Source organism: Anas acuta, chromosome 2 (genome assembly GCF_963932015.1).
Source record: "Anas acuta chromosome 2, bAnaAcu1.1, whole genome shotgun sequence".
NCBI classification, from domain to species: Eukaryota; Metazoa; Chordata; class Aves; order Anseriformes; family Anatidae; genus Anas; species Anas acuta.
Window position 1 is genome coordinate 71,975,031 of NC_088980.1, and position 7,732 is coordinate 71,982,762.

Below are 7,732 nucleotides of genomic sequence, written 5' to 3' on the forward strand. Positions count from 1 at the left end.
ATGTTTACATACAAATGAATTTGCATTTTATTTTATTTATTTTATTTTAGAGGATATTTTTCATTACCTGGGTGTGCAAAAAAATTGGTATATTACCTTTTAATATGTGATTAACTAATGTCCTGCTTGAGGTGTATATAACCAGGTGGATCCTGCTATTGATACAAGAGTAAAAAAATGTTATTTTTTTGTGCTCATGTCCAAAGTATCTGGAAAGATTAAGGATTTCTTTCTAACTTATCTTTCTAACATATCTTTCTTCCAGTGTTCCTATTGTTGCTTTTCTGCTATTGATTCCTGATAGAGTGTACTTGAAGGGAGGGACTGTTTTTATTTTCCCCAGGTTTCTTGATTCTCTCTTAAGTGGCAGACACCTGCTTTTAAGCAAGGTTTTGAAAGGTGATGAAATTTTTTGATAGCTGTTACTGGAATGCAGCTTGTTCTTGAATTAAAGTGTTACTTTTTTTTTTTTATATATATATTATTATTATTATTTTTTGTTGTTGTTTATTATGTTACTTGTAATACAAAGGTATTTCTTTCACAGTTACACAGAATAGTTAAATTTATCAGTTTCTTTCTTTCTTTCTTTCTTTCTTTCTTTCTTTCTTTCTTTCTTTCTTTCTTTCTTTCTTTCTTTCTTTCTTTCTTTCAAGAGTGAGAATTATTGAGCCAGGTAACCTGATATGGAGGCAGATGTGTATTTTAAGTTGTTCACAGCTTTTCTTTTTTTTTTTTTTTTTGATGCTGAACACTTCAAGCACGAAAGACTGATTTTCCATGAAGATATTATATGAAAGTCCTTGTTCAAGAGCTGTGTTTGGCAGTGATATATGGATACAGTTGAGTAAACTGCACCCAGTGTGAGAGGTGAGTAAAATGTGGTGTCTGAGTGTAAATGCCTGTTGTACCTCCACTCAGTCAGCTCTGTTTTTATAGGCAGAAGAGATCTCTATAATTCCTTTGTTGATTGCACAAAATTTCTTCCACATCTTTGGTCATCTTTTTTTGCTCTTAATTTTATCCACTCTGCCATAACCTTCCAAAACTGAAAGATATAATATCAAAACTACATACATTTTAAGAGCGGGAGACACCAAGAATTAAGATAGTCCATAATGACATTCTATCCCTTACAAAGTTCCTTCCTAATCATCCCTAAAGTCTGATTTGCTTTTTAGACTTCTACAAGACTCTGAACTGATGTTTCTTTATCTGTCACGATCCTAGAATCTTTTCCCTGAATGTCAAGGGCTAGCTCAGATAGCATAATTTTGTTAAGGTAGCATTTTTATTGTTATTATTATTATTATTATTATTATTATTATTATTATTATTATTATTATTATTTTGTGTGTGTGCGTGTGGGAATCTCTATACATTTATCTATGTTATATTCAGTTTCCTACAGAATCTTGAAGTCCTCTGCAATTCTTCACAGATGGCTGTTATTTTTAATCTTCTGAATTGTTTCGCATTATCAAAAATTGTTGAGATCTCACTCTTCTCCTTTCTCAGTTTGTTTACCAGTCCAGTAAACAAACACAGCACTGGTCCCAGCACAAATCCCCAAGCAACCTCACTGGTGATCATGTCCTTTGTGAAAACAGATAATTTACTTTTACTTCCTGTCTTTTCACCAAGCATTTTTCCGTTCAAGATCATTTTCACCAGTTATTTATCCATGTAAGGATCTTTTCCTCCTGTGCCCTAGACACCTTATTTCCTGAAGAGCTCTTGGTGAAAGCTTTCAAAAAAGCCTTACAAATCCAGGATGCTTCAATTATTTTGATCTGCATTATTCATAGGTTTGCAAATTTCAGCAAAATCCAGTGTACCTATGATACATTATTTTCTTTTAAAACAAAAATTTGTTGTTTATATCATTATATTTAGACAGGTGTCCAGACCTCTGTACTTCATTATACTTCTTACAGTGATAGTAGAATGTGAATGTCAGGATTACAAACCTCTAGCTTCTTGTATCTCCTGATATTTTGCAGTCCTCCCCTACTAAAGCAGTTTCAGGGAAGAGGCTAGTAGTTTAGCTATTTCATATTTCAGTTTTTCATTTTCATTTCATTTTTCATTTAATTTATTTAATTTTTCCGTGATTGCCATCTGGCCTTGGCAGTTTGTTTCCTTTGATTTATTAATTTGTTCCATAACCTCTCCTTCTACCATTTGATCTTCTGTTCTGCTCCCTGCACATAAGGAAAAGAACCACTCCAAGCTCAACAACAATTAATACACCAATTTTGTTTTGTTTTTCTGCAATTCATTCTTCTCTTAGACAGCAAATTTTATACCGAGGTCATTTACTCTTCCTATGAACTGTGTAGCACCATTAGCCTACTATGGCAACTAGAAAATATGTGAACCTGCCTAGAAATAGAGGAGACTTTTGAAGGCCTTTGACATTTTATGCTGGGTTTATGTAAGCACCCAGTAAGGCTTTGTCAACAATATGTACCTTTAATCTCTCCACAATCACATAGTGTCATTAGTCCTTTTTATTTAAGGGAGAACATTAAGATTCTATGTAGAGAGGGAAAATAAGAGATTTATTTCACATATCAGAATTCATATGCTAAACATTTTGTAATCATGTCAACTACTAGGAATGTATACTGCATGTAAATCTACTAATGAAATTGTTAAACTTAGTCATGCCATTAGTTATCAGGAAGGATACCTTGAAGGTTGTGTAACATCATATATTGGAGAAATAAAAAGTTTTCAAACAGAGAAGTGATCTGTGCTTCCTTTTACTGTTTTATTTTTTTTTTTAATTATTATTTTTTTTATTTCTTTCTCCCAAATGTGGAAAATTTTTGAAGAAAGGATAAAAATACCTTTAAAAAGGAATATTGGTGACAAATGTCTCCACTAATTTCCTTAAGTGATGTTCTGTATTTAAAAGTGAAATTAAAAGGAATTAGGCAAGAAGACTAACATAAAGTTGAAATAAAATAAAAGCATACAAAAAAAAAAAACTGTGGAAAAAAAATATATTTTAGGTATGTAAGCCTTTTTTTTTTTTTTTTTAAATCAGCTTTAGTCATAAGTGATGCTGTTTGTTTGCTTGTTGTTGTTGTTTTCTTCTTAACTGCACTGCTCTTTGCTGTGCATTTGATGTTTTAAGTGTGTTCTCTGCCCATTTACATGAAGTAGTTGCATTGAAATATTTGGTACTGACAAGTTTGAGTGGCATGGTAGGAAATGTTATTTCCTCTTGCAATCTTACCATTTTTTTACAATGATATGGAAAGACTGCATCTCATAAGAAATGTCCAAAGTTCATATTCAAGATAAGACTGTGAAATCTTCATTCATTTATAATGTAGTACACCTCAACCATAAATATTAAGTATGGACTTGTTGTAGATTAACCCTGGTAGACAGCAAAGACCCACACAACCATTTTCACCCTCTTGTGATGGGGAACAGAACTGGAAAGGTAGACTTGTAAGAACTCACAGGTTGAAATAAAGACAGTTTGTAAGGTAAAGTAAAAGCTGCACACATAAGGTAAATAAAACAAGGGACTCATTCACTACTTCCCATTAGCAGACAGGTGTTCAGCCACTTTCTTGGAAAGCAGGGCTCAACATGTGTTAACAGTTTCTTGGGAAGACAAATGCCATCACTCCCAATGTCGCCGCTTCTTCTCTTCCCCAGTTTTTATTGCTCAGCTTAACATTATTAAAGAGTTATGAGCTGTCAAAGTATTTAGTCATTTAGAGTATTTAGGTCTAATATTACCTCCATTTGTCTCTCTTCTCTGCTATACAGATTCCTCTGGATGGATTCACCTCTGATTCCTGGTAGCTTCTCTTCAATTGTATATGATAGGTCAACAACTGGCTGAAGATTTTCTAGTAATTTTTTGTTCATAAATTGACTTATTTTAATAAAAATTATACCTATGTCATGTTACTAACCTGTTCATCATTAGGTTCTCTTCTAAAGCAGTCTTTTTATTTAAAGTTTGTTAACATCATGTTAACATCATTAGATGATCTTTAAGGTCACTTTCAGCCCAAACCATTCTATGACTCTCTATATATTCTATGCTAGCTAGAAACTTGATTTGAAACAATGCAAAATTGCTCAGAGTTAAAATGACGTAGAGAAATGGCTGAAATAAAGCTGAGAACAACACTAAAACAGTCAGACTTTAATGATAAGTCAGGTCTAATATTTTTAGACAATACTTGTTTGTGAATACCTCTTCCCTCATCATCCCCCCCCCCCCCCCAAAAAAAAAAAAAGGTAATGATTTCAGATATTTGTGTTGAAGGTAATGATTTCAGATATTTGTGTTGTTATATATATATATATATATATATATATATATATATATATATATAAGTTATGATTACAGCAGTATTCTCATAATAAATTAGTCACTGTGGGATCTTAGGTCATTTTCAAAGATAATCTTTTTTAAGTTTAAATTTTACTGATTCAGTTGAATTCTGTTAAAGATAGTAAACACTTCCACATGGACTTCATTTTATCACTGGATCAAGATCTTAAGAACACTCACTATGGAAACTGTAGCAATGAATCTAATGATGTCTACAAAAGGTACCAATAAACTAGCAACAGCTCCTCAAACTTATTTCCTATGTACATTTCCAAAAAACAGACTTATTCTATGAATCTTTTTTTTGTCTGTAGTCCTACAAAAGTGACATACTTAGTTGATTTCATGTAACAAATACATGCATGGAATTTAACCATGCCAGTGATATTTTCTGTTGATCAATACCCAGACTTTGGCAAGAAAATTTGGGCTTCAAGCAGTGAAAATAAGTATGACCTACCTCAGCTGCCATTTAAAATCTAGATTCCCTGGTACACATTGATGTTCTCAACACCAAAGTTTTCCTCAGGATTTCTAGTTCATAGCAGGTCACCTCTCAGATATGTGATGTGTTTACAGATTGAAAGGTTGAAGCTAATCAGATACAGCACTACAAAAGGTCCTGCAAAGTCACCATTGCAAGTGGTCTTTGCAGTGCCATTACTATGTGATCTGTACAGATTGTTAGGGTGCGTGCAGAGGCAATGAAGAACACCAAGAAAACTACATAATTCCATATCCTGAAAGTACTCCTTTGCTGACAATATTGTGCTATGGTCTCTTAATCACAGGAGCAATTAGCAAAAGGTCAAAATATTGGCAATAGAAGTATTTTCAATTCAAAGGAGAAACCGTCAGGAATTAAGAACTAACTAATTTAGAAAAATAAAAACAAGAGATGGCATAACATGTCTCTAAAAGGTAGGTGGTAGATGGTAGATCTTTCTCTCAAGAGAAAGGTGTCATTCTCTGGATGATTTTCAGGCAAGGGATTGGGTACATCCCTTTAAAGCCAGGAAGAACAATGTTGGTGATCTGACTTTATCTCTCAAACAGTGTATGTAGTAAAATCCTCATATATTATGATAAAACTATGGAGAAAATTATTCTGGGAGTTGCTGAAAAACACTTCAAGGACAATATGGTCATTGGTCACAGCCAACATAGGTTTGTAAAAAGAAGGTTCTGTTTAATGAAATTAATTTCCTTTTATGACAAGGTAATTTTGATCATTACCTCTACTTGCAAAAGAAGTCAGCAAAATTACAGTCTTTATAGTAAGTGCTGTATAGAATTTTCATTTTCTATGATAATATATAGGCATAGCAACTCATCTGTCCATTAATGATGGAAATAAAATATGACTGTCAAACGAATGCTTTGTTCTCTACTAATTAAAAAATTATTGAGAATTACTGTTAGCGTTAAGTCAGAGGTTGGACTCGATGATCTTGAGGTCTCTTCCAACCTAGAAATTCTGTGATTCTGTGTGATTCTGTGAATTGCTGACAAACCACTTAAGTGCAGTTTTGTTTAGATGGAATTTAAAAGAATTTCACCAAAGGTTGATTTGCAACAATAGGAAGAATATCATAGAAACAAGTGGAAAAAGCTCTTGGTAGTCTTAAGACTCTTAGTAGTCTTAAAAAAAATGTATTTTGGGTCCTGGGAATAAATATAATTAATTCAATAGGTGTATCCAGTTTAAGACTAGAGCGAGTCTTTTGGAATCTCCCATAAAGAATTGGAATATTTTAAGATTTTTATAATTCTCTTAAAATAGTAAATGTAGATTAATGCTAATTTATGGTACTTTGGCATCACTGTATGACAAACAATAATAAGAACAATTTTCAAATTAATTCAGATTCTGATTTCTGTTTCTCTTTTCCTTTAAGGAAAAATGTTGAGAACAACATTGTATTGTGCTGCTAAGTGAAAAAAAATGATTGAATTGTCCCACTCCTGATTTGCAAGGCTTGGCTGTGAAGCTGTTCTATAATTTTTGTAAAGTATTTTGTAGCTTCCACTGCAACTACTCAGATATCAGATATTTAGATTTAAAGAACTTTATTCAGGGAGGTTCCCAGTCATTAAATATTAACCAAATGCTTAAAATACAGTCTTCTGGTCAAAACAATTTTACTTCCTCTATTATATTAACTTATTCGGTCTCTGTGGACCTTTGTATATCATCTACAGAAGAAAGTTTAAGACTATTATTATTCCACTTTATCTTCCTGACAGTTCAGAGTAGGGATTAAAAGAACATATGAAGTGGAAAGCATCTTTAGATTCTAGTTTCCAGGCAATGAGTCTTATATTCCGTTTCTCAAATGAAGCAAGTTCCTAAAAGCACTTTAGCTTTCTGCGCATTTCCTACTCCTGTCTTCCTGTAAATATTCCTTAATTGTGTTGCTCTAATGGGTAGAATTGTTGTCAGGCCTGTCATTCCTTATGAACAGTTGTGGATTCATTTAGTCCTAGTGTCTTGTCGTGGTTCCGCTCGAGTGGGCAGCTGAGCTCCACCACAGCCGCTTTCTCATTCCCCCTCCTCAAAGAGGAATGGGGAGAAAATAGGTGAAAAGGGTTCAAGGGTTGAGATAAGGACAAGAAAATCACGCAATAATTATTGTAACGGGCAAAACAGACTCAGCATAAGAAGATAGTAAGATTTATTGCTCGTTACTAACAAGTTAGAGAAGTGAGAAACAAAGGAAAGAAACCAAAAGCACCTTCCCCCCCATCCACCCTCTCCCACCTCCTCCCCCCGAGCGGCGCAGGGGAACGGGGGAATGGGGGTTATGGTCAGTCTACAGCACTTCTTCTCTGCTGCTCCTTCTCGGTCACTCTCGTCCCCTGTGCTGTGGGGTCCCACCCACGGGATACAGTCCTTGATGAACTGATCCGTCATGGCCTTCCCACAGGCAGCAGCTCTTCCAGAACTGCTCCAGATATGGGTCCGTACCATGGGGTCCATCCCTCAGGAGGGACTGCTCCAACCTGGTTCCCCCATGGGCAGCAGCTCCTGCCAGGTCACCTGCTCCTGTGTGGTCTCCTCTCCACAGGCTACAGGTCCGGCCCGGAATCTGCTCCAGCAGGGGTCTTCCACAGGCAGCAGCCTCCGTTGGTGCAGGTCCACCTGCTCCACCGTGGTCTCCTCCATGGGCTGCAGTGTGGAACCCTGCTCCACCGTGGTACTCCATGGGCTGCAGGGGGACATCCTGCTTCACCATGGTCCTCACCACAAGCCGCAGGGGACTTCTGCTCCGGCACCTGGAGCACCTCTCCCCTTCCTTCTTCACTGACCTTGGCACCTGCAAGGCCGTTCCTCACTCCCTTCACTCTCCCAGCTGCTGT

The 7,732-nt window shown here is 35.6% G+C and overlaps 1 long non-coding RNA gene across 1 annotated transcript; it reads left to right on the forward strand.

The window, feature by feature from the left end:
* Positions 1–425: 425 nt before the first annotated feature.
* LOC137851735 (uncharacterized) lies at positions 426–3,943 on the forward strand. The gene is made up of 3 exons (XR_011093409.1): positions 426–532; positions 762–870; positions 3,796–3,943. It is a non-coding gene; the product is annotated as an uncharacterized lncRNA (long non-coding RNA).
* Positions 3,944–7,732: the final 3,789 nt, after the last annotated feature.